General features: G+C 41.6%; 1 protein-coding gene across 8 annotated transcripts in view; it reads right to left on the reverse strand.

The window, feature by feature from the left end:
- The window catches only part of ARHGAP10 (Rho GTPase activating protein 10), a 287,552-nt gene that overhangs the window by 252,164 nt on the left and 7,498 nt on the right, over positions 1–27,890 (reverse strand). Inside the window, exon 1 of one of the 8 annotated variants that reach the window (XM_070261552.1) lies at positions 23,750–26,171. The exons of the other annotated variants lie outside the window; for them this stretch is intronic. The gene's annotated coding sequence lies outside the window, so the exon portion shown is untranslated. Of the gene's footprint in view, positions 1–23,749; positions 26,172–27,890 lie in introns of those variants that run through there. 8 annotated transcript variants of the gene reach the window in all.

Consider the following 27,890-nt stretch of genomic DNA (forward strand, 5'->3'; position numbering starts at 1 on the left):
AAATAAGGAACCAGCAAGTAAGTTACTAACGTGTCTTTAAATTGATGCTACTAGTGGATTCTTTAGGATTATTTGGCAGTAGGTTTACAATGTTTCCATACACTCAAAACCACTCGTATGTTCTTATCAGGAAATGTTTTACAATATAATAAAGCAATTTAAGTATCACCTTGCTCACCTCCATGATTCACTCAGCTGGCAATAGGAGGTAGCAGTAGTGGGTGGGGGTTGGGAGGCAGGAGGGTTTGCAGGAGAGAGGGCCCAGCAAGGAAAAAGATACCACCCAGAGGAAAACTGCATCAGGAAAGCAACCTCCACCAAAATCATGAGCCTCTCTAGGGCAGGAGCAATATCCTACGCTTTCCTGAATTTTCAGCAGCTATGGTACCAGCTAACTGGAGATGTTTATTTGGTGTTTGATATGTGATCTAAATCAGTTAAATGTTTAAAAATCATTCTGAAATAACCAATAAACTATTAAGAAGGGATAATCCACTATTTTCTTGCCTTAAGAGGTACACCATTTGAAGTGGGGGTGGTGGTTATTCCCTAATATATTCATATACAATATCCTTCATAATTCTATAATCTTTTATCTTTGCTCCTTCATACAAAAAGCACTCTAACTTATCTGTCCTATATTTAAGACCCATTCCCTTGATCATTCAAATATGTTATTCCCTGGTCTTCCAACCCCATCATGATTGCTTTCAAATTAGCAATCTATACTGATTAAGTTATCTCCAGTTAAGAAAAAGCCGCAGGTTAGTAGAAGAAAATTGTACAGCTTTTTGTTTTACTTTCAACATGATTCTTGATAACCTCTTGATATATTCTGTTTTCTTTTATAGAAGCCTATATAGCTTTTTTTTTTTTTTTTTAAGGTACTATATAGGCAGACCTCGCTTTTCTCACAATGTTTTTCAAAATTCTGACACTAGATTTGCAGGAACACAAGTTCTCATCCAGAGTGCCTACATAATTTTTTCCACACAGGTTAAAAAATAAAGGTGTCAGGGCTGGCCCCGTGGCCGAGTGGTTAAGTTCGCACGCTCCGCTTCGGCGGCCCAGGGTTTCGCCAGTTCGGATCCTGGGCGCGGACATGGCACTGCTCATCAGGCCATACTGAGGCGGCGTCCCACATGCCACAACTAGAAGGACCCACAACTAAAAATACTCAATTACGTACTGGGGGACTTTGGGAGAAAAAGGAAAAATAAAATCTTTAAAAAAAAATTTTTTTTAAAAAAAAGGTGACATAGTGGTTAAGTTCACGTACTCTACTTTGGCGGCCTGGGGTTTCGCAGGTTCAGATCCTAGGCATGGTCCTAGTACCACTCGTCAAACCACACTGTAGTGGCATCCCACGTAAAATAGAGGAAGACTGGCAGAGATGCTACCTCAGCGACAATCTTCCTCACAAAAAAAAACAATGGTAAATTCTGTAGCTCACACACAATAAGCTTTCATTTATACTTCATGCAGCTAACTTTGATTTCAATAAGTTAAATTAATATTTTGCAATATTTATCTTTGAGAAGTTAAATAGTGTTTTGAGAAGAGAGGTCCTGGTTAAATAAACTCAGGAATCAATGGGCTTAAACAAAGCTAAACAGATTTCTTTACTGCCAGACTTCCTTTAATATAATCACATGTATAGTGTCTCTCCAAGACAGGATAGAACATGTCACAAGTTACAAAAGGATTTTGACTTCAGATACTGTTTTCATGGAGCTTCTCTGTATCAGCACTAGCATTTCCCAGAAAAACACACTGGGAATTGCTGGATCAAATCCTATCCTGTCTTTTACTTCAGAAGACCTAACAACAGCAGACGCGCTCATTACCCTACAGCCTGTCAGGAGTGAAGGGATACATTCACACATACACCTCTGTTCTAAGGTACACTTCAATTACAGTACTATGATATAGAAACCCTTGCTTGTGGCTTAGTCTAACTTCATTCAGAAACTATTTGCTAAACAGACAATGAATGACTCATATGTTGTGATGAATTATGGCTAATGATTAAAAGCACAGAAAGTATCATGGACACTTGTATTCTCCACTCCCCTAAAAGGTAATGGTGTGGCATCGCAGTTATCCCATAGTCTATTCTAAGTGTTAACTTGGAGTCTATGAACACCTACAGGGGTTATGAACTGTATCCAAAAGGCCAAAAATTATAAACAAAATTACATAGATCTGTGCATTTTTGTGGAAAGGCAGCTCTTTTATTAGATACTCAAAAGGGTTCCATGGCCCAAAACATATTTCTAAAACACTCCCAGTGAACCAGTACTCTTCTAGCATTACTCTGGTAATATTTCCAGCACACAACAATTCTATTTGTCAAGTCATGATCATTAAAAGTACTGCAAATTGTCCTGATTAAAACATCTCCAGTGAACCCTGACTATGATATTAGAATCTGTGCACAAATAAAAGTCACAGTTGCTATTTTTTGGTGCCTTGCGAGTCTATAAGAATTATATAAATGTATTAGCAACAAAGCTCTAGCATGTTATTTTAAAATAACCTATAGCTCCCTCAGCACATCTATCATATAAACGGCACTTAGCATTCGCAGAATTAATTTATTCCAAATTTAGAGGGTTTTAACGCAAGTGTCACTATTTTATTACTGCATGGGAGCCAAAGTGAAATGAGTCCGTACTTCGTGAGTCACCGCCCACATAATAATCACTTCCAATAGTGTCAAGGACGCCTATCCTCTGGACGCTGTTTACTCACCTAGCTTGCTCAGGCCAACCTCTCCAACCTCAAATCTCACCAAGCCAAGAACACAAAACCTAAGCTCCTAAAAGTGGCCTTGAAGGCCTTCCACCTTCCCAACCTCATCTCGCATTACTCCCCACCAAAACCAACTATATCAATGCCGCAAATTTTTTTCCGAATCCTATGCATTACTCAGACACTTTCTCACGTCCCACTTTCCATGAAACCTGTCCAACGCCATTCAGTGCCCAGTGATCTTATTACCCAATATTCTACACCAACCATTGTGTTTCTCAGACGGTAGCCCAAAATACTGCACCAGGCGGACTCCAGACAGAAGTTGAGTGGAGACCAAGAAACTGCATTTTTAATGCACACCCAGGCAATTCTGATTCCCACGAATGTTCAAGACTTGCTCCCTACGTAAAGTTTATATCAGTTATTCTCAACCCTGGCTGCGTATCAGAATCACTGGGGAGCTCTCAAAAATACCAATGCCTAGCCTTCATCTCAAAGCATGTAGAATAAAATCACTTTTTTCGGGGCATCAGCATTTTTCTTAAAGTTTCTCATTTGATTCTAGTGAGAGTTGAGTATCACTATTCTATAATACTCATCTTGCAATAATCTTATACATCCTTATTATGGATCTTGTTTTTTATATCATATCATCAGTTGGTTTACCTCATTCTGATTTTACTTTCCTTGTGTTCATGTCCTGTCAAAGCTCATGTCTTGTCTCAATTGTTAAAACCTGTTGTTATCCTTCATATCCCTAGCAAATGAGATAGAGCTGGTGAGTAGCAGCTATTTATTCTTTGATTAGTAAATCCATCCACCCTACACCCCGCCCCAGTCTACTTAGTCAAGAAAAAATAAACAGAACTCATTTATCATTTTGTCACTCTCACTGACCCCACCAATGCTCAATTTCCTTTTCTTACACTCCTACCAGGTTACCACTCTGTACCTGCTTCAACTAGTCCTTACAAAATCTATCAATGCTGAGAGGAACCCTTTCATAACGGATACACAGATCAAATCATCACACTGTACACTTTAAATATCTTACAATTTTGTCAATTAAACTTCAACAAAGCTAAAAGAAATAATACCAATGCTAAAGAGTATAATCTGCTAAAAGATAATAATATTAATTGGTATCACGTTTCTATTTCAAAAGGAATGAATTTCTAATGGTGGAGAATCTGGCAGTTTCTGAACTAGGCGTGACCATGAAAACCAGAGTAGAGAATGAACACAAAAGACGCTGCTGCTACTGCTGCTGCTCAGAACGCTGAAGCAAGTGGCTACTCATTTAATTCAACTCACGTACCTTTTTCTTTTTTTTTTTTTAAAGATTTTATTTTTTCCTTTTTCTCCCCAAAGCCCTCCGGTACATAGCTGTATATTCTTAGTTGTGGGTCCTTCTAGTTGTGGCACATGAGACACCGCCTCAGCGTGGCTTGATGAGCAGTGCCATGTCCGCGCCCAGGATTCGAACCGACGAAACACTGGGATGCCAGCAGCAAAGCGCGCGACCTTGGCCACGGGGCCGGCCCCCAACTCATGTGACTTTTTTCCTTCTTTTGTCCTAAAGCCTTATTAAAATACCATAAAAGTTGCTTAGCATCAATTAGCACAGTGTTTTTTATTTTTTAAAGATTGGCACCTGAGCTAACATCTGTTGCCAATCTTTTTTCTCCTTCTTCTTCTTCTTCTTCTCCCCAAGTCCCCCAAGTACACAGTTGTATATTCTAGTTGTAGGTCCTTCTGGTTGTGCTATGTGGGATGCTGCCTCAGCATGGCCATGTCCATGGCCAGGATCTGAACTGGTGAAACCCTGGGCCACTGAAGCAGAGCATGCGAACTGAACCACTTGGCCATGAGGCCAGCCCCCAATTAGCACAAAATCTTAAGAGTCCAGTGCTCTGCGAGATAAACTAGCCCACATATGCTGAATGGACAGATTTCCCAAATTCATACTGTTCACTCTTGTTTGGTTCCAGAATTCTATGCAATTACACTTATAATGGATAAATTTAAAAGCCTGACGGAATGGCTAACTCCCCAACATAGGCGCTCCTTCCATTCATGAAAGGCAGCTGCTTCTCCCAGGGAGGGGAGGGAGATTAAATCCAAATACAAAGTTTTCAATCAGAGAGAAATCACTACACAGGAGGCAGACTCATGTGGTTTGAATTGAAGGCTGTTGCCACACCCACCGAAAAAGTACCCAAAAAGCCACAGACAAATACAAAACACACAGAGAAGGCATTTGTGGACAGTGAAGAAATCACTGTTGGAAGGGGAAAACCCTACTAGAGCAGACAAACAATTTTAAACAAATCTAACTCCAAAATACTAGAAAGATAACCTTACCTATCAAATGAACCAGCTCTCAGAGATTATTCTTCCCCATAAGCAGCTCTTTTCCATCTCGCAGTAGAGGGTTCTTAACTTTACTACACCCAACGTTTTGTTTGAATCGACATAGTTTCCAGAAGCGTGGCAAGCTAGCAGCCACCCAGGAACTCCCATCTCTCAGCCACCGAAAGCCCCACACCCACCCACCCAGCAGCAGGGCTCTCCTGTCACCCCCAGAAGTGACTAACATAGCCCCCTTTTGACTGGGACATCGGGAAACCAGACCCCAAGGAGAAAATCTTTACTTCACCTAGTTCTATATTATATATTAACAATTAACTGGCCCTCAGATAATCAAGTCAGCAAATTAACATTTATTTTTCTTGCACTGTTTTGGTTGACTTTTTTAAGTTAGTATTTATCATGAAAGGGACAGGAGAGGGAACTTCCAGGGGAGAATTTGGGGAAATAAGAAAGTCTCAAAAAGGAACCAGTTTGAAAGAAGAGATAATACAAACGAGTGAGGGTAGGGAAGGAGGGAAGTGTTCAAAACAACAGGAAAAATGGGAGGGGTCAAAATGAGCAAGGGCAGAAATAGCCAGGAAGAACCTCCGGGAGTCCCTGACAGAGCGAGCCCCTCAGAAGGCCAGGTATGGACTTGGGGGACAGAGAGGCAAACCCTCTATGTTGAAGGACTATTCTGAGCCTCATGTGAGCTGGATTCTACACTTGACGCTGCCCGTAGAAACTCGTGAATCGGCTGTGATTAATTAAGTTCTCTAGATCTCCATATCACCATCCGTAACATTTCTCTGCTAACCGGACAGACGGTGGGACCTGACATACTTACCTCCTCAAGTTCCTGTGAAAATCTAAGGAGCTAAGCATGTAAATGAGGCATTTTGTAAATGGTCAGCCTCTACAAATGCCGGGTGTAGATACTGCTATTCTCCTCCCAAGCTGGAAGGGGTGGAGGCTCGAATGGGGGAAGCAGCAAGGAACAGACGCAAGACCATGAGATCTGAAGTCAGTTGCGCTGGGCTGTCCAACAGAATCACCCTTAGCCACATGAGACTACTAAGCACTGGAAATGTGGCCAGTCTCAAAGGATATGTACTTTAAGTGTAAAATACACACTGGATTCCCAAGATTCGGTTTGAAAAAAAAAATGCAAAAGATAATTTTTGTAATGATTACAATTTTTATGTTGAAATGCTAATACTTTAGATATATTGGATTAAATAAAAGATATTATTAAAATTAATTTCATCTGTTTCTTTTTACTGTTTTAATGAGGTTACTAGAAAATTTTAAATTATGTACAGGGCTTACATTATATCTTTAGTGGATGGCAATGAGCTACATTGACGCTTTGAGTCACAAATTCGCTCTGCCAGTTACCTACCTGGGGCAAGTTATTCCACCTCTAAGCCTCAGTTTCTGTATGAATAAAACGGAGATAATAGCTCTAAAATGAGAATAATGCACAGAGTTCTTGCACAACACTGGTAGCTGGAAACTTAACAAACTGATTTGTTAATAATTCATTCATTCAGCAAATATCTAGGTACCAACAATGTGCTAGATATATTAAGTCAGACAAAAACCCCTGCCTCCATAAAGCTTATATACTGAGAAAAACAGACATTAAAATCAATACATAAAAATACACATATTAGGTGCTATGGTGTATAATAGGAGGGCAAGGGGGAGAAAAAGTGGAGAAGGGGTAAATTGAAACCCTGTGGTCAGAAAGGCCTCACTGTGAGAAGCGATGACTGTGGAAGCATGTTCTACATTATCAGCACCAAAAAAATTAGCCCCCCAAAAAATTAAAAAATAAAATAAAATAAAATTCAAAAAGCTTAAAATTCGCCCAAGGAGTACAAGTTTCTTTTTGGGGTTATGAAAATGTTCTAAAATTGACTGTGGTGATGGCTACACGTATCTGTGAACACACTAAACGCCAATGAATTGTACACTTTAAATGAGTAAATCGTATGGTATGTGACTTTTATCTCAATAAAACTGTTAAAAAAAAATACCCCCAAAAAAGTACTAGTTAAAGGTTTATTCATATGTAACTTTACATTCTTTATAGAGTGAGATGGAAAACAGTTTCTTTCAATAAAGGATTATAAAACACAAAGTCAATTACGGCACATGTACTAGATTCATACTTGTCCTGTGCCACCCCTCGCTCAGCCAGCACATCCTCTTCCAGGCCCTGGTGAGGTGACAATCTTGGGCAAACCTGTTCTTTATCACAGGTTACAGCTGGCTGCACAGGGATGGGCACCCAAGAGTAGACGATCAATGGGCCAGCCAGTGACCTCCCAGGAGCTGAGCCAGACCACCTCTCCCCAAACAAGGACAGCGGTAATTAGCTAGGCCAACCAGATTCTCTTAGGAAGCTCTGAGGAAGCTGACTTAAGCAGATGGAAACACTCAGACACGTAGTAGTGGATGGTGAGGCTGAGGGAACACTCAGAGAAGTGGCCCACGAGTAAGCCAAAATTGGGAGGAAGCAGAAACTAAGAACGAACAGAAGCTGTCAGTGCTGCACGGATGGAGGCTGGCAAAGGGAAATCAAGATGATGGACACAGAGCAGCAAAGACTGGGAAGACCAGCTGGGTCACAAAGCCTTTGGCTCAAAACTAGACTGCCCTGTGCTCCCAGTGACTTTCTGGTTCTGGTCTCTAATTTTCTCCTAGTGTACCATGCTGAAAACATGATCTTTGACTTAGATTTTTCAGCAAATCTAAGAAGCCACCGAATGCTGCTAACTTTCCTTTGGCATCACTCATCTGCCTTTTTCTCTCTCTCTCCAAATGCACTGCCACCAATCTAGACCATGGGCCCTGCCCTCGAGATGAGTTGAGAGCCCTCCACAGGCTTCCCCTGCTCCCACAGAGGAGTGCCTAATTATTTTTCCTTAAATGGCATATCTCCATATTTCCTGCTCCAAAACCACAACTACTCTCTGGTTCTGTTTTATGGCAGAACTTATTTCCACACTCATCCTTCCTAGAGGCCCTAATATTTTCCACTACATCCTAAATAACCCTGGGTATTCAAGCTGTTCCCCTCTCCCAGAAACTTCTATCCTCCCCTGGTCCTATCCTCAGTCAATTCTACCTCTCCACGGAGTCTTTTTAATTACAACAGGGATCCATGGAAGTCCCTCTTCTTATCATCTGGTGAGAAAACATAGCACTTAATTACACAGAACCTTTTGTTTCATGTGTTGTATATTTAAATTCTAATAAGACAACACATTATACTTCTGCATCTCTCTCTCTTGCTCACAAAGACCAGAAACAATACAGTTCACATTAACGGTACTCAGAGAAGACCTGAGTTGACGTTAAATGGAGAAACATTCATAAGATCCTCGCGGCTGGAATTCTGAAGCGTTTTTGGCAGATCCAGAAACTGTCTCATTCAACAGCCATTGCAACCTTCTCTTCCTTTGCCTTCCTCTGCAACAAAGGCTGGACCACAAACAACTTTTTCCCAGACTTCCTTGCAGCAAGAGGAAGCCATATGAAAGTTGTGGCCAATGAGATAGAAGCAGAAGCTGATGGGAGATTCCTGGCAAAACCTTTGATGCAGACTTTTCCTCCTTTCTTCTTTTTCCCTAGAAAGGAGATGTAATAGCTAGGCCATTACAACAACCACGAGGAAAGGGCCAATAAATCCGCTGAATCCTCAGCCTTGACAACCAGCCAGCAACCACCTACTATAGACTTGTTATGTGAGGAAAAAAATCACCAACTCAGTTGAGGTCTGTCCAGTGGCTTTTCTGTTATGTGCAGCCAGATCGTTTACCGTTGCATGGCTCCTCAAAACTTAAGTGGGATAAATACTGCACCATAAACCCAGGATAAAATGCACAGCACACAGCCACAGAGGCTGACTCACAAGGTACTATGTACACGCTCACACATTCCTACCTTCTTTAGTGATAGTCTAGCTTCTAAGAGAAACAAATAGAAAAGTATCACCTACATATATAAGGGCAACAGAAGGACAAGAGGCTGTTATCTATTTACTGTATTTATAAGATCAAAAGTAAAGCTTCTCTCTAAAGCATGTTATCAGCAGCTTGCCAAAGAAAAGGCCAGTGATGCAAACGTTTTCAAAATGAGCCCTCCCCTTTCTTTCTGATAACATGGTACTGATACTCCTATAACTAGAGTCCTTTCCTGTTTACAGTCAAAGGGAATGGAATGCCTTGGCCTTTTCTAGGAGCAATTAAATGGAAGTGATGAGCACAGAACATTCAGCCTGAGTTTATCACAAAAACTGGTTATGTAAGAAAAAATTTTAGTAAGGAAAAATATGACATTTTGTTCTTCTTAAAATAACAAATACTTCTAATATCACAGCTTTGGCTTTGCTTAAATACTACAAGTGCCTGTATTTTTACCATCGCTGCTTGGGAATTTTTTTAAAGCTATCGTTTTGAAAGGATTTTAATATTCCCTCAGGGATCGTGTCCTATTATAAATCTAAGAAAAGAACGTACAACTTAACTGCGTAGCAAAATCACGATTCTTATTTGTCTTTCTCCTGTTATTGTTCCTTATGTGAAACAAATTAAACACAAAAACGCTCCCTTTCCTCATGTGTAACAAGGAAAATTCACCCACATATTTATCTCCAGGTGGAGAAAGACTAAAGAAAAATCTGTATACAACTTTCACCATATTAAATATAAACAATCATTAAAGAATGACAATAGAAAGCCAACCAAAGGAAATAAACTGACAACAACCACTCTGAGCTTTTCCTTCCATCTGGAAGCAATCTGGGGTGATCAGAAGAATCAGAATGCTATCCCAACCGTGCCCCAACTCCTCAGGGATCTGCCTTTATGCTCCGAAGATCTGTCAACTCAACCAAGGGCTAAACAACTTTCCTACCAGACTCTAGCCGCTTTCACCTCCTGAGTGTTACGATTTTGATTGTTCTGATCAGATATAAAGTACTCAGGGGGAATCTGCAGAGGAGGTGGGATAGGACATGGTACAAAATTACAAAAGGCACTGTGACCTTGCATCAGTGGCTCGGGAACAGGAGAGGAATCAGAGACCCTGTATTCTCACATTCTTATCTGCTTCTTTACTGGTGTCACCTAACCTCTCTGGACTCCAAGGACTTCCAACTCTAACATTCCAAGAGCCAGACAGGCCTTTACTCAGCAAGTATGAACCCAGCACCTATGAGCCAGGCACTGGTAGGAGGCCAAAAACAGGCAGCACCCCCAAGGGGCCAAGAGTCTCCAGGGATCTGGAATGTGAGCAAGGGGAGGAACATCAAAGTTTTTAGGAATGTTCGGCCTTTATTAGGACCAGTGGTAGCCGATGAATGGAAGCCCCAACCAACAAAACAATGTCACATCATCTTTGTTCACTTCATTAATTTCTCTACTTCAACCTCATGAAGTGTTAAGAGGAAGGTCTCTGTCATGTGAATTACTAAATGGCTGAGTCTCAATATTGTCTCACTCTCATTCAGATCTAAATTTTCAATGTTAATATGATGTGAGCATCATGAAAACAGTTTCAAAAGGGAAAAACTACCCTTTAAATTTGATTTCCTCACTTGCTTATTCATTTTGCTTATTCACTTGCTTATCAATATTGCAAATAAACACATAAGAAAAATAACTTCAATGTAAAGTCAACACCACAAACGAGCTTCATGAAACCAACAGCTAGGACAAAACAGATCTCTAAGTGGCTGCTCAGGACATGTTTATTCACCTACAGAGTAAGAGCACTGGGCATTCCTTCCAGCTCTATGACAGGAGTCAGGATACCAACTCCTTAATTCCAGCTTTCCATGTGGAAATTGAGATTTAGCAGATAAACTCTGAAATCTTTTAAAATTAACTGCAACGTCTTCATTGATAATGTCTATGACTCTGGACAAAATTCTTAATTTTCTGGATAGCAGTTTCCTCATAGATGAACCAGGAGAAAATTTATCTCGGGGTAAATACTTTCAGAATACCATCACCAAAGAGAATGAAAATACATCTGGAAAGAAGAGGAAGGCTGTTATTTGTGAAGAAAATAAGATGTCTATGCAGCTTGGGAGCCTGTGATACACAACAAGTTTAAGCAAGGGTCCCAACCGGCATTAACACTAAAGCATCCACTCTGCAAAACAAAGGAAAGCATTTTCCTTTAAGGGGAGAAATCCTATAGGCCTTTGCCTATGGGTTGTAAGCCACTTAGCTGAAAATGGCAATGATATCAGGCGGTCAGTGCAGATCAAAGCCATGTGCCCTTTGGATCATTAACAATAACGTTACTTTTTAAACTCTGCTTTGGTTAAAAAGCAATCTTGTTTATTTTTTGTAATACAAGTAGAATAGTATAGCTAGTATTCCAGACCATCTGAAAATGACTTCCTTTCCTGCGACTTTATAATAGCTTAAAGGAAATTTTTATCACTTCATGGAAAATTTTTAAATTCCCTAAAGTGCATTTTGCAGACATAACCCTTCCCACCCCCACTATGGCTTGACACAAGATAATACCACAAATAAGGTTTATGATATACCATATCAATGGCAATTACATATGGTCTTCTAGAAAACTAAAGGCTTCAGAGAGGGTATGTAACTGGAAGGAGCCACACAGCTTTCCAAGTGAGTGTCCCTGGGCAAGTAACAACCTCTCTAAACCCAGGTTCCTAAGTTGCAAAATGGTATTTACTATAAGAGTAACTACCAAATAGGACCCTTGTGAGAAGTAAATGCTAATTAATTCATGTGAAAGGTTTATACATACATAGTAAGTGCTAAAAAAAAAAAAGTAAAAATAAAAAAAACCTTATCTGCTACTACTACTACCACCGTTATTATCATCATTACTTCTAGTAAACTTATAAATTTGCTTTTGTACATCTCAGATAATGTTTATGAAGAGCTAAACTTAAAAACAGATTGACAGGCCAATTACAATAAAATCTAACACCAAATTTAAGACAATAGTAATCTCCTGTATTACTATTACTCAGAAAACAACTGCTGTTTTAAATTGAAGATATTTTATATGCACCTTCATTTAAACAATTTCAACATATAAAAATAGATATTCAGGGTCCTGCCCAGTGGCACAGCAGTTAAGTTCCCACCTACCGCTTCGGCGGCCTGGGGTTCACCGGTTCAGATCCCAGGTGCAGACATGGCACTGCTTGGCATGCCATGCTGTGGCAGGCATCCCACATATAAAGTAGAGGAAGATGGGCATGGATGTTAGCTCAGAGCCAGTCTTCCTCAGCAAAAAGAGGAGGACTGGCAGCAGTTAGCTCAGGGCCAAACCCACTCAAAAAAAAGAAAAAAAATAGATACATACACATACAAAAAAATAGGTTGGGAGATGACTACTCATTTTAAAGAACTCACCACCAATCCTTCTCAAATAATAAACATAGTTTAGTTATATTTAAACTATGATTAGATCAGGCACGAGTACACATGCACGCACACGCACACACACAAACACAATGTAAGCCCACAGAGCTAAGTACGTACTAATTCCATTCCATTCTATTCTAAATGTTCTTTCTAACATAAACTCTGAGTTTTGGCACACATTCATTAAATATGCCACAATCTAGCCCCCTTCATTCTGAGGTGGCCCACCTACACCTTCCAAAGGTCCAATGCTCACCAACACAGTAGCTTCCACCACGGCACCAACTCCCTCTCCACTCTTTCCCACTGTACACATTAAACTGAGGAAGTGCATTTACTCAAAACTACACTCTCTCAGCTTTAAAGATTTTGGAAGGAAAACTTCAAAGTCACAAAATTTGAAGGTCTTGACAAAGTTGCTTCTTCGTTCTCCAAACAAATAAGCATTTCTTAAACGCTTTTTGTTTTGTTCTATGATTGTCGAGATAAACCAGTCCTGCAGACGCTCCACAGACACTGCCAAGAGGCATCGAACCACCTTCCAGCAAACAAAGAACTGTTACTGTGGTTAAGTCACACAGCCAGTTTCTGGATGTATGACTGCTCATGAACAGGTCAATTTGCATAGCCATACAAGCCTTTTAGATAATATCAATTAAGACACAACAGTCAATTCTAAAAGATTTCAGAGTTCACATCATAAATATTTAATTTAACCATCTCAATTCCCCTAGACTACCAAGGAAAAAAAACTAGTCCAAATAGGTCACTTATCTACTTTCAAATGCTTGCTTTCGATACTATCCAGCATGCACAATAAAATAGAGACAAAGGAAATATTTTGAGAGACTATCACACAATTTCAGAAGAAAAATAAATTTGGACAACTTTTCTAGATGCTTCTCAACGAGTTTCAAATTTCAAATTAAGCCAGGAAGATATAAAATTAAAAAGGAAAAAAATCTGCTCTAATTTCTGTTTAAGAAAAGTTTTCTTTTAAAAGGAAAAAGAAGGTAAAATTACTCAATCCACTCTGCCTGATGCATTATAATCACAAAGATGAGTTTTTCTTAATAATACTATATTTCTACACAACTAAACAGGAGCATGATCAGTGTCAGAAATTTAAATTAAGCCAGTAAATCACTATTTAATTTTAAAACATTTTCTTGGGCTATAACAAGTTAAAACGTTATAAATATTAACTATTTTAATCTAAGCTTTTTCCACAATGATCAAAAAAAATGTCACAGCCACTCCATACTTCAGAGGTTCAATACTGTAAGGCACAGACACTAACCATTGGAGCAAGAACCTTAACCTTGTCTCCAGGCAAGATGCACAAACCAGAGTCTTCATTTCCGTCCTCATCTCTCTCACTTTTCTCTATTTTGGTTGAAAGTAATCGACCAAACGATGGGAAAAAAATAGAAGGCATACTTATTTTGACTTGCTATCCTCACACACTCCTTACTTGCCACAAGAAGCCTCTAGACCCAGATCAAAACAGATGTAGCAAAGTCACTTTCAAAACCGCAAGTTCTCTTGCATATTGTACATCAGCTTTTCTCCATGTTCTACATCCCTTGGCTGTGAGCCTCGAGGGTCTGGTCAGGCAATCACTTGCCGCCTCCTCCTTATCCCAGTGGTAGCACATGATTCAGGCTGGCCAAAGTACACCATCTGCCACACTCCGTGATCCATCTAGGTTGGGCAAGTGACCCAGGACTGATAGGGCATTTAGGGAGGACAACCACATGTCCAGGTTTACCCAGGACAATCCCAACTTATGCCTGTTGTCCTGGCATAATTTTACCTCAAAAGTATCCTGATACAGACAAGTACGGTCTCCCTATCTCTAAGGCAGGGTCTCCCAACCTGAGCACAGTTAACTCTGAGCTGGATCATTCTTTGGTGTAGGGGGGCTGTCCTGTGCACTGTAGGATGGTTAGCAGCATAGCATCAGTGGCCTCTACCTACTGGATGCCAGCAGGACCTCCCAATTCGGACAACCAAAAATGTCTGCAGGGGTCAAAATCAACCATTTAAGAACAACTGCTGCATGAAAAGGGAGTCACTGTTTTCTAGAATTCCCAGCAGAGTAAGAAACATGTAAGTCTTAGGTTGTCACTGCCATGGAAAGAGTGCCGACCCAAGGGTCAAACCAACTGAAAGACATGCTGCAGATGCAGAGAGACACCTGAGGACACTGTCTGAACCTTCAGGTTCAGGTGTGTCTAAAGCAAGCCCCAGTCCTTAGACTGGAGTCATGCAAGCACAAAATTCTCTTTTTTGCTTCAACTAGTTTTAGTTGGGTTTCTCTCATTTGCAACTGAAGGAAATGAATGAGAATATACAGTATGTTTCACATACTGTCAAGGAAAAAAAGAGTTCAGATTAACTCTGAACCCTATCCTATGCTTTCCACAAAAACAGGCCACCAATTCTAGCTCTAGGGACACAAGCAATGAACTTCTCCACTAAAGTCCTAGATTAATCTCTCCCTTTGAAGAACCTGCAAGTCCACGCTTCACATCCCTGAAGCCACGCTGTGTGCCTACAGTCAGCGCATCGAGCGCTAAAGGGAAGAGAAGGGCTGTCTGCACACCGCTGCACTTGAAGAGTTAATCATCGTAAGCATTTCTTTCTTCTAGGAATTGCGTGTGTGTGTGTGTGTGTGTGTGTTTGTGGAAGATTGGCCCTGAGCTAACATCTGTTGCCAGTCTTCCTCTTTTTGCTTGAGGAAGCTTCTCGCTGAGCTAACATCTGTGCCAGTCTTCCTCTAGTTTATGCAGGATGACGCCACAGTGTGGCTTGACAAGCAGTGCTAGGTCCACGCCAGGGATCTGAACCTGCAAACACCGGGCTGCAGAAGCAGAGTGCACAAACTCAACCACTATAGTACCAGGTCCGCCCCTCAGGACTGTTTCTTAAACTAGTTAGAACCTAAGCAGTTAGCTAGAAAAGAGGAAGAAGAGATACCTTCAGATCACTGATAAGTACTACAATTTAACTCTTACAGTTCTATTTCTCCTCTTCTCTGGGACTAAAAGGCAAAAATGTGAAGTCCTAGAATCTCTTCCTAGATGTTGCCAGAGGCATTTTCTTCTCTGTAGACATCCAAGGAGAACCAGCATCATTCTAGTGACACAAAACAGAAAAAGCAGCAGCATCTCTCAGTGAAAAAGAAAAAGGTGTTTTCATTTAATCCTGCTTTTAAAAACCAAGCTTAAGGACTGTTTGAATAAAATATTCAACTTTAAATGCCAGCAGAATAAAGTCTGAAACAGAGGCATTTCTTGGTGTCTTCAGGACTGTTTATCCAAACATTTTATTCCTATTTTTTCTCCCCACCGCCACCTCCCATTACCTCTTCTCATTTTAACATCTATATTCCATTCCATCCAGACTATGAGACAAAATTCTTACAAGTCATGTATTATTTATTAACCAGAAAAAGAATGTGGAGGGGGAGAAATGAAAACAGAATAATTACTGAGAACTATCGTGCCCTCTACCTCATGGAGAAAACAAATCCATCAGTTAATCATTTCTTCCACGTCCTGTCACAAATCTACAAAGCGCCCTGACTGTGCACTCATCCTTTTCACCCTTCTGTTGCTGAAGCAGATGAAGGGTGTGTCACGCCCTCACCTGGAATCTGAGTCCCATCTTCTACATTCAGAAGCACTCAGCACTCTGGAACATCCCCTGAATCTTCAATCTCCTCTCTGTTGGATACTTTCATCAGCATGTTCAAATCTCCCCCATTACCCAACAATGTGGGAGAGCTATCTGTACGTACCACAGGCTCATTTCTTTTCCTTGCACCCTCTTCTCAACCCTCTGCCATCAGGCTCCCATCCCAGCTGTGCCACACACTAATCTCCCAGTTATTACCAATGACACGGTCTTGCTAATACAATGTCACCTGGACTCTGGGTACTTGACCTCTCTGGAGCATGACCCTGTCTACTCCCCTCTACTTTCTGAAACCTTCTTTCTCCTTGACATGTGTGACCCTCTCCAGGTTTTCCATCTCTCTCTGTCTCTCTCTTTCTCTCAGTGGCTACTGCTTTCAAATCTCCTTCTCAATCTCTTCTTATAACCACCCCTTAAAAGTTGTCCTCCTCGGGATTTGCCCTGAGCTACTCTGCCTTCTCGCCCTACAGTCTCCCTCTGGGTTGGCTTCCTATCCAGTTGCATGTGTCATTTCCTATCTATCTGCTGTGTCTTCAGAATCATTATCTCTAGTTCTATTCCCTGTTCCTGAAATACATATTCATACAAGAAAAAACTACTGAATGTGTCCACTGGGTAGCTCAGAAGCACCTCAAACTCAACACATCCAAAACCAAAAATGTATGTTCTCTCTCGCAAAACCTGTTCCTCTGGCTGGACTAGCTGAGTGAAGAGCACTCAAGCGCTCAGGCCAGGAAGTGAGGAACCCTATGGCCGCCTCCTTCCTCAGCCCCCACACCCGATCACCCATCAGAGCCTGCACCCTCCAGATCCTGACTCCTCCAGCATCTGCCTCTTCTACCACCAAAGTCTCTGGTCTAGGTGAGTGACTTCCCAATCTCCAGCCCCACTTTCCTCAAATTCATTCTCACCATTGCAGCCTGAGGAACCTTTTTTTTTTTTTTTTTTTGAGGAAGATTAGCCCTGAGCTAACTGCTGTCAATCCTCCTCTTTTTGCTGAGGAAAACTGGCCCTGAGCTAACAGTCGTGCCCATCTTCCTCTACTTTGTATGTGGGACGCCTACCACAGCATGGCTTTTGCCAAGCAGTGCCATGTCCGTACCTGGGATCCGAACCGGAGAAATCCACGCCGCCGAAGCGGAACCTGCACACTTAACTGCTGTGTCACTGGGCCAGCCCCCTGAGGAACCTTTCTAAACTGCAATTCAGATGATGCCAATCTTCTGCTCAAAATTTTTCCATCACTTCCCATTGTCCTTACAGTGAAGTCTGAAGTCCTTAACCTGCTTCACCAGGCCCTTCCCAACCCTGCCCTGCCCTGCCCTCATCTTCCAGGCTGCCCCAGCTCCCCGCCCCACTCCCCGCTCACCTGAGCTGTTCCTCCAACTACAGCCCATCCTCTCTCTGGCCTCCGGCGCGTTCGTGTGCATTTCACCACCACGCTTGGAGACTCTTGCTTCCCTACCCTCAGCATGGAAAGCTCCCAGCCTTCCTTTTGGTATCAGCTTAGAAGTTACTACTTTCTTGAAGTCTTCCTTGACCCCCTACACTAGTTAGTCCTGTTAACTACAGCCACAGCATCTCATTCTTACTCAAGAATATGAATGGCATTGCTTGTTTAACTAATCTTCTGTCATCCCCACTAGAACTCTAACTTCTGCACAGATACACAGGGTCTCTTTACATTGTTAAACCTCTAGCAACTCATCCACAATAGGTGGAGTTCAAGGCCCTGGGATACACTTCTCCTCCGCTGTCATAAATGAGGTTATAGGGAGGACTGTGGACAGATTTTTAAATTTATTTCCGACACTTAGCAAACACATATAGGGTTCGCCATGGATCAGGCAATTTTCTAAGCGCTTTACAAATAAACAACTAATTTAATCCTAGCAGCATTTAGGGAGATAAAACTACTACCCACATTTTACAAAAGAGGAAATCAAGGCACAGAGAAGTTCAGCAAGTTGCCTAAGGTCACACAGTAAGTAAATCTGACTTCAAAGACCACAATCTTTAATATTTTTGCTGTGCTGCCTTTGACCTGCATTTCACAAAAGAAAAAACTATCTGTCAGAGTGACAGAAGTACGATCTGCCAGATTCTCAAATAAAAGTAACGACATGTCAGTGGCACTCTACTCCCTTGTACTTTTTTGGCTTTGTCCCCAAAACTTTCAAGCAGAGATCTTCAATAATATGCTGGATTTCAACAGACTTTTACAGATGGTTTCTCCTATTTAATACATGAGAGGCCTATATTGAAAACTGTGCTTCAAATTACTGTTAGCCTGAAAGAGAAAAGAACATGTTCAGAGACCATTTCTACTGTCACTACTGGTAAAGGCACAACTGTGCTCAAGTTCAACCAAACGAAGTCAGGATAGCACTTTTAATAATAGTAATGATCACGACGATGACGATGATAGCACCTAGCACGGGCCAGGCAGAGTTCTAAGATCTTTTAATCCCTAACATGAGGATTAAATATCACTACCCTATGAGGTAAGAGTTCTTACTCCACTTACTAATCTCCATTTTACCAATAAAGAAACAGAAAGTTAGGCACTGAGGGTTTAAGTAACTTGACCAAGGTCACACTGCTAACAAGTGGTGGAGCCAACTTTATAGCCAGAGATAAATGCGTTCATTTTTTTTTTAGAGAACGTTCAACATCCTGATTCAGACCAGAGGGGACACGACTCTGGTCAAATCGATTTCCTCCAGCCACACACCTCACCATGACTCGCTATCAGATGGTGATGGAACGCACACCTTGGCACCCGAGGGCAGACAGTGCCTGTGGGTGAACAAGTCAACAAGGAAGGAGAAACCACACTCACTGCTGAAATATTAGGTGGCAGAGGATTAGCATCTTCCTCAGGAAACAGAGGGAAGAAATTCTAGTTCGACCAGGGAGGCAGGCCTAGCAGTGGCAGCAATGTGGTGTGATTCCAGCCGATCTGGAGCTTAAAGAGATGCCTGCCCTCAGAAAGTAGAGTGTCAGGGGGTGTTTGCGGGGGGGGGGGGGGGGGGGGGGGGGGGGCGGGGGGGGGGAGGGGTGTATGAGTGTATTTGAAGAGAAGGATGTCAAGGCTTTCTCACTACAAAAGCATCATCTTGCAAGTCTATAAATTATGTTCCTAGGTTAGGATAATTAAGTAAAGTAGGCTGTGGTTCCTGTTTGCTTTGGGGCCTATCACAAAACAGCAACCCATCCCCGCCTAAAAATCATGTTCATCTGACAGAACCAGACTGACGGTCACCAGAGCTCTTAACGCACACTGTGTTTATGAATACAAACATAATTTTTTGTCTCCACACACTAATATTGGGAGTCAATGTCAATGAAGCAAAAACACTTTTAAAGATTTTGTGGTGTTGACTCAGACCAGTTACTTCTCACAGTCCTGAAATTTAAACTGTTTTGCTCTGATTATCCACACTAAGCTGATAACATAAAATATCAAAAAAGAAATGTTATTAAATGTCTTCAAAATTCATGGGTTCATTATTCACAGATTGTTGTCAAAGCTAGTGTCTTAAAATTTATAAAATTAATTATAATACGGTTTTCATACTGGATAAATTCTCTAGATATATTGTTTTGCAATCCGAAAAATATACGGAAATAAGATACATCATAGAACATCTTATGTTATTTATATAAGATCTAGGTAACATTAGTTAAAGTCTTTTTAAATGCCACTTGCAGGAAAAAGAGGTTGAACTAAATGAAATAGCTACACGTATCCACATGGATAATCTCATAACTATGATGTTGAAGGAAAAAAAGAAGTTGCAGAAGAACACATAGTATGAAACCATTACCCAAAGTCTAAAAACATGCCAAACATACTGTGTATTATTTAGGAATATATACAGAGGTATTAAAATGTCTGAGAAGAATGGACACCAGAGCTGAGACAGTGGCTACCTCTCGGGGAGGAGGACAGGTTGCTATCTGGGAGAGACAAACAGGAAGCTTTTATTTCTAAACTGAGAGGCAAATACGGAGATGTTTATTACGAGATTCTTTATAGCTTTTTACATTTCTAAAATATCTCAAATTTTCTAAAGGGAAAAAGCCTAATCCTAAAATATAAGAACGAAATTAAAATTTACTCAACTAAAGGGTGAGAAGAGAAATGGGAAGGAAAAGAGGGACTAAGAGAGGGGGAGAGATGGAGGCTAAGAGACAGAGAGCGGGGAGAGGCAGGAAGGGATGAGTGGAGTCTGCATCCAGTAACTGACCCTAAATCAGGCCAAACTCTGAATGTCGATACTTATTATACAAATCAGCAATCAGTTTTAGTTACAATAATCATCCCAGGGGACCTTAAATTTTAAATCCTATTTCCTGGGCTGAGCTAATAAGACAGCCTCCTAACTAGATCATGAACGCCTACAGGCGTTCCAGATTACCACGGTTTAGCACACTAACTTCCCCAACAGAGGGCCAGGGTTACATCCCTTTACGGAGAAGGCTTATTATTGTTGATAAGGGTTTTGGAGTCAGACAAATGTGGGCTCACATTCCAGCTCCACCACTGACAAATTGCGTGATGTGGACAAGCTATTAACTTCTCTAAATTCAGTCTCCTAATCTGCAAAGTGGAGTAAATAACAACATACCTATTAAGGAAGTCTTCACATTAAATAATATAATGCCTGTGCTGAATTTAGCACAAAGGAAAGCAAATAGCAAATGCTTTTTTTTTTTTTGAGGAAGATTAGCCCTGAGCTAACATCCACTGCCAATCCTCCTCTTTTTTCTGAGAAAGACTGGCCGCGAGCTAACATCGGTGCCCATCTTCCTCCACTTTATATGTGAGACACCTGCCACAGCATGGCTTGGCAAGCGGTGCCATGTCCGCACCCGGGATCTGAACCGGCGAACCCCAGGTCGCCAAAGCAGAACGTGCGAACTTAACTGCTGCGCCACTGGGCCGGCCCCGCAAGTGCTTAATAAATGTTAGCTACTACCATTAAAATCATTCAAATTATTTACATTTTAAATAACAAAAAACATTTTTCAAATGTTTGTAATTGCCTGTTTGTCTCTGAAAGGTAATTTCGTTAAAAGTAATCTAGTAAAATCTCCAAGACATCCTTAATGAGAATTATCATCTACAAATTTCTAATCATTCTCCTATAAATCCTGAAATAGAGCCAACTTGACTGGAAAAGTTTTCTTTAAACAAGATGTAGAAAGTCAAAGGCAATGCCACACAACACTGAGTCCCACAAAGCAGTTTTCATAGCTATATTTCTAACATTAAACTTTTAAAAAGCGACAAACAACATCATATGTTATTAACTGTGGGCAAATGTAACACTTTACCTGTTCACTGCCCCATACAGTCAGCAAACACTTAAAGCACAATTTACGGTAACCTAGCAGACTACACAATATTTTTATATCTTTCGTAATTCTTGCCTCTCTTACGACCCCCCTCCCGCCAAAACACAAAATAATACGGTGATAAACAGCTACTGGAGTCACAGAATCCAAAACAGATTCTTTGGGAATTTGTCCAGGGGACTTAGGATTGTTTTGTAGAGAACAGGATTACCTAACAACTCTCAGGAATGTCCCTCTTAGGGATGTCTCCGGCTGCCTTTTTTTTCTCATTGTGAATTTCCCATAGCTAACACAAGCACTGTCCATTACATCGTTAGGGTTTCCTGCATGTTAAACACTAAAGTTAATATCCTCTACAAGTATCATTGTAATGTGCAGGTATCTGAAATCTCCAGTCATTCATGTTGTCATCTCAGTACCTTGAGCAGAGCTCTTTCGTCATCTTCAACTCTTTCTCATCAGTCCCCTGGATGAGAGGCCCACCACTGACTGCTGAGCCTTAGTCACAGGTGGCCTGCTACAATGACAACAGCCCTAGGGTATGACACCTTCTACTTCATCTTCAAATCTTTGTGAATCAGAAATAAATTCTGGAAAATACTTTCCCAAGACACCTCTTAGCTTTGATCCATCAACTTATGTTCATGATTTTTCAGCACCCTGAACTAACTTCGAACTTTGGAAGCCTTTCCAGAGTTTGACAACTTTGTCCATCCTCTTGGTCACTGGTAATGATGACTTAAACAAACATACTCAGAGGGGTAATAAGCACTAAAAGGTTAGATCCTAGTCTCTGGGCCAGACCAGCCATTTCTCAGGCAAGAAAAGGGCCTTGATATTAAAACATATCCCTGAAATTTAGATAATACATCATAATTATTAATGTCTGAGTGCTTATTCTAAACGCTTTACACATATTAACTCATTTAATCCAACCACCAACCCTATAAGGTAGATGGTATTATAACCTCCACTTTATAGAGAACACACAAACAGGAAAGCTAAGCAACTTGACCACAGTTCTACTGTGAGTGACTGGTTGAGCAAGGATGGGAACCCAGACAGACCAGTACCTCAACCTGTGCTCTTAATCTTCTATACTTTACTTTCTCATCAGCTATTTTAAAAATTAAAACACAAACATGCCCTCCTCCTCTGTCTTCCTCCTTTTCCAAAAGTCAACGATGCTCCCTGGTCCGCCCAAAAAAACTAAGCAAAAAAGGAGGTGGTCAAAGAAACCCCAGCAGATGGGAGGGCAGGGAAAAGGCAATGTGTCAGGAAGACACTGACAACATCAGATGACTGACCCGTAAAACATTCTAAATAAACATGGCTGGCAGCAGAGGACTCGAAATAGGAACTACTCTAAATGCAGTCAAGGACCACCTGCAGTGGGGAAAGCATTTAAACCTTTTAAAGCCTGTCTAGGCCCACATCCTAGCTTGAGTCTGATAGTAATAATTTTTACAGGAAGTCTGCATTCATACGAGAGACCCGGCCACTGTAGGAAGACCTCAAGTGAGAGTTTAAGGCTTATCCTAGGTGACACCCTGAACGGTAGGGGAGTCATGGTGATTTCTTTGGGGCAACAAATATATATGAGTGTTCTTTTCCATTCAGAGAAAAATTATATTTGTAATTTATTCTTTTTAAATAGCATTCTATTTCTATACCTCTCAAGTCCACTTAACAGGAGCCATCAGCATAAAATTCACAATTATACCACTGTATGAAAATTAGGGTATTAAGGGACCAGCTGATGGCGCAGTAGTTAAGTTCGCACGCACCACTTTGGCAGCACAGGGTTCACCGGTTCAGATCCCGGGCACAGACCTATGCACACTCATCCCGCCATGCTGTGGCAGGGGTCCCACATATAAAATAGAGGCAGATAGGCATGGATGTTAGCTCAGGGCCAATCATCCTCGGCAAAAAGAGGAGGACTGGCGGCTGATGTTAGCTCAAGGCTAATCCTCCTCAAAAAAAAAAAAAAATAGGGTGTTAAGTAGCTGAAAACTCAACTCAAACTGACTTACATCATTTAACAAGATATCCAGAGGTAGGCTTCAGGCACAAAACAATCAGATGGCTCCCACCATGGCATCAAAAACCCAGATTCAGTGACCCCTCTGGCTCCTTACCTTGGCTCCACTCACAGTCCCACGATGGCGGCAGCAGCTCCAGGCAACATACTCAAACATCACAGAAGAAGAGTCAAGAACCCTTTTAATGAGTCTCCTCACACCAAAGGAAACCAGCAGACTTCCTAGCATGTCTCACTGGCCAGAACTGAGATACATCTTCATTCTTAAACCGTAAGTTTACCAGAAGTTCAGTGATTCTCAACCCTGATTGCACATCAATTTCTTTTTTGACAGCTCCCCAGATGACTGTAATGGTCAGCCAGGATTGAGAACCACTGAGTGAGACCAATCAGAATTACCCCTAATCACCATTTCCTGAGTCACCTGGGAAAGGATGTAGACACCCGAGCAAAATTTGGATGGTCAGGGAGAGAAAAAGAATGTTGACTGGACAAACAACAGTCTACACAACCACTTCATATTTGTGTTTTTGAAACACTTTCACACCGTTGTATTCAATCCTCAAGGCTTTCTGCAGCAGTTCATTTCACAAATAAGAGAACTGAGGTTCAACTTTACAAAGTGAAATGCTTTTAAGTCTTCCAGATCTTGATTTGTTTCAATGCAACAGGAACTTAAATTTCCCCAAAAGGGGCGGGCCCAGTGGCGCAGCGGTTAAGTGCACATGTTCCGGTTCAGCGGCCCAGGGTTCACCGGTTTGGATCCCGGGTGTGGACATGGCACCGCTCAGCTAAGCCATGCTGTGGTAGGCACCCCACGTATAAAGTAGAGGAAGATGGGCATGGATGTTAGCTCAGGGCCAGTCTTCCTCAGCAAAAAGAGTAGGATTGGCAGGAGTTAGCTCAGGGCTAATCTCCCTCCAAAAAAAAAAAAAAAATTTCCCCAAAAGGAATTACCACATGAACCATTCCTCTGAAATAATAAACACAAAAAAAGCAAAAGGGAATTATGTCCTCAGGAAAAACAAACAAAGCAAAAATCGTTAAACTATCAAAACCCAAAAGAAGTACTAAAACCAAGACATGGAAGACTCGAGTTCTAGCCCTGGCCTCCTCCATATCTGTGGTAAGAGCAGGCTCACTCAGGAGGGCCCCTCCGGCTTCACTCACACACACACACAGCTAGACAACTTTATACAGCTATATGAGTGCTTAATAACTATAAGGACTATCTGCTTAAAAACATGTATTTCCCCCTAGAACAGAATATATTTTCTCAAGAACACCTAATGTAAAATTTATGAGAAAAGTATATGTGGCTTTCTGCTGCTTCTGGCAAATATGCTATATATTTCTAAAAATCCTAAGCATCTGAAACTACATCATCATCACAAGAAAGGCTTACAAAAGTGTACACTGTACTGGAGGCGGACGCTGGTTATTCTAGGAAAGGAAAAGAGTGAAAAGAAAAAGGACCAAAAAAGTCATTTAAACAAAGATCCCACTGAATTAAGTGAATGATCTGCAAATGTGCCACAGAAGTCAACGATGCCAGACTCTTCTCTCTGGAGCTCCTCCCTACGCCCACGGCTATCTTCAGATCACCTTGTGCACACAGACGTCAAATACCGTCTCTACACCATCTCTTTCCCATTACGTTAGGCTACTGCTGAAAAATCTTCAGAGATTCTCCACAGGATAAAGTCTACATTCCCAACCTCGCTTTTATGGCCCTCCATAATCTGAAACTGACCTTTCCCTTCCTCCCAGGCTACTCCCTCAAATGACATCTCCATTCCAACCAAACTGGTCACCTCATTGTCCTCAAACACTGTGGAGTTCTGGTTTCTTCCAATCTGACAAAGTTCTACAAGGTTCTATTGCTTACTTAACACACCGATGAGTTCCCAAACGTCCAGCAAGACTTCTCCACTCTAACCTACAATAAACTCTGGTTCCCAGGGAAGTTAGAACGCTTACTTGTCATGGAATTGCTAACCTTTTAACACGTATGTCTGTGTATCCTTTGTTTCCTCAAGAACTTAGCACAACGCAGAAAGGAGTTCAAACATGCTCTCCAGATTGAAATGAATTCAACCTAGACAGGAAAATAAACTCAAGGACAAGGGCCTCTAACTTATTGCCACTGTGTATCCCAATCCCAATGTTTAACAAATTGAAGATGCTCAGTATTTGCTGGTTGCTACATAACTGAACTCAGCGGTTGGCCTTCTGGTCCTACAGAGCCGCCTCCGACTTCTTTAAACGTTTATGGAATATTCAAAGCTTCAATACATCACAATCACCTAAGTCCAACAAGTATTTAGTGCACGCAGGACGCATCATGCAAGGCAGTTAAAAACAGAAGTCACTTAAACACACAATTCTGAAAAAGCACAAAAGGCTATTTTTGCAAAACAGTGTAAACCATCCAAAAATATAAGCAATCTGACCTAGTCGACTGTCATTCTTTCTGCAGCTCTCCCTCTGCCTCCTGTCCTTCCTTGACTTCTTGATTCTCAGATGCTGTAGAAAGGCTCAACCTGTTAGGGGAACGATTGACAGACACTACAACATCAAACGACCTAATCTAGCAATTTCCAAACATTGCAGAACCTTACTAACACCTATAAGAAGATAAGAGAAACTGAACACAAAGGAATGAAGTGACCTGCCCAATTGTTCCGTAGCCAGGCCCTAAGAAGTGAAGGAGAACTAAACCCGCGTGTCCTGACTGAAGTCCAATGCCCTTAGTCTTTGAAAGGAACTAGAAGTAAACTTTATGGAACAAGCTGGGCAAAGGCAGGGTCTTCCTAACTTGCCAAAAGTATGTGAGCTAAAGCTGTGTTTTTGTCATCTTCTGGGAAAGAATTTCAGTTAATTAAACATAACAAGAAAAAGATACTTTCTGGTTGCTCTCTTAAGCATGATTATAAATTGTTTCTTATGGTAAAGTTCAAGAATCAAAAGGAGTAAGATACTAATTCACAGATTTAAGAAAGTCTGCATTCTTGAGAGGAAGGCTGACAGCTGGCCCCCCAGATGCACTAGCTGCTGCTGGAACACGAGGCATGTGCCTGTTGGCAGAAGAGCTAATATGCAGACATAAATAGCTTCCTACCAGTGGCCAAACTGGCTTTGCCATCTGCCTCTCTCCACACCAAGCCTCCCCTCCTCATCTCTCGAGCTCCAGAGGAGAAGGTATACCCGTACACTCCTCCAGCCAGTGACAGTAGTTAACACCAAGCTACAGAGGAGTCCTCTCCCTCACGTTCACTACACACACACACTGTGCCCTTCTCCACCCCTCCTCCTTTCTGTGCTCCTATAGCCAAGGCACTGGAGAGCTATCAATCAAATAAGCCCACTAGTCACATGTGCCAAACAAAGTGATTCCCAATCCATATTTTGCAACACCAAAGAGGTCACAGAACCAAAAGGAAACCCTGGACATCATCCAGAGAAGGTGAATGACTTGCTTCCAAAATTACAGGGATAGCTCAATGATTCTTCCCTTATTTCAGCTCATTCATTAAATGACTATTTACTGTCCCAGGCAGTGTGCTGGGTACTTGAGACAGTCTGTTCAGTATGTTTTAAGCTTCCTTCATGCCAGATAGAGGGGTGGCGGTCACACAAGCTATTTTTCCCAGAGGCGATGATCTACAAACAAGTGTACATGGGACAAACTCCCAAAGCTGAGAATTACTGAACTAACAAACTAGGGAGAAGCTAAGGACCCTAACAACACAGACTTGCTAGGCTGGATGCTGCCCAGGTCCCTGTCTGCTGTATGGGCAGGTCTTTAAGAGGAAAAGAGGGCACCCATAGGCATCCTTGGAACAGGCTGTGGGTCACAGGTGCGGTCAGGCTGCCCAGCTCTTCATTGAAGCTAATGCCTCCCCATTTCCAGCAGCGTCACCGACTAGGTGCTATCAGCACGAATTTCAGCCCACCTCCCTCCTAGAAAGACTCTTCTCAGCTATACTAATTATACATATCTTTTCTATTTCTCCTGTGGCAACTTCCGAGTTTTTCAAAACAGAGAAGAGGGGACGAAGGCGTCAAGCTTGATCGGGGTGGAATTCCCAATTTGCAGACGGAGCTCGCTGGGGCCTGAGGGCGTGCGGTCGGCTCACCCTCCCAAGCCCCAATCTTTGAACCCAACTCAGCGCGGGAGGAGACAAGGAATGTGCGGAAAGCAGCACAAGCCAGGTGGACTTTCTGGTTTGGCACAG

Source organism: Equus caballus, chromosome 2 (assembly GCF_041296265.1).
Source record: "Equus caballus isolate H_3958 breed thoroughbred chromosome 2, TB-T2T, whole genome shotgun sequence".
NCBI classification, from domain to species: Eukaryota; Metazoa; Chordata; class Mammalia; order Perissodactyla; family Equidae; genus Equus; species Equus caballus.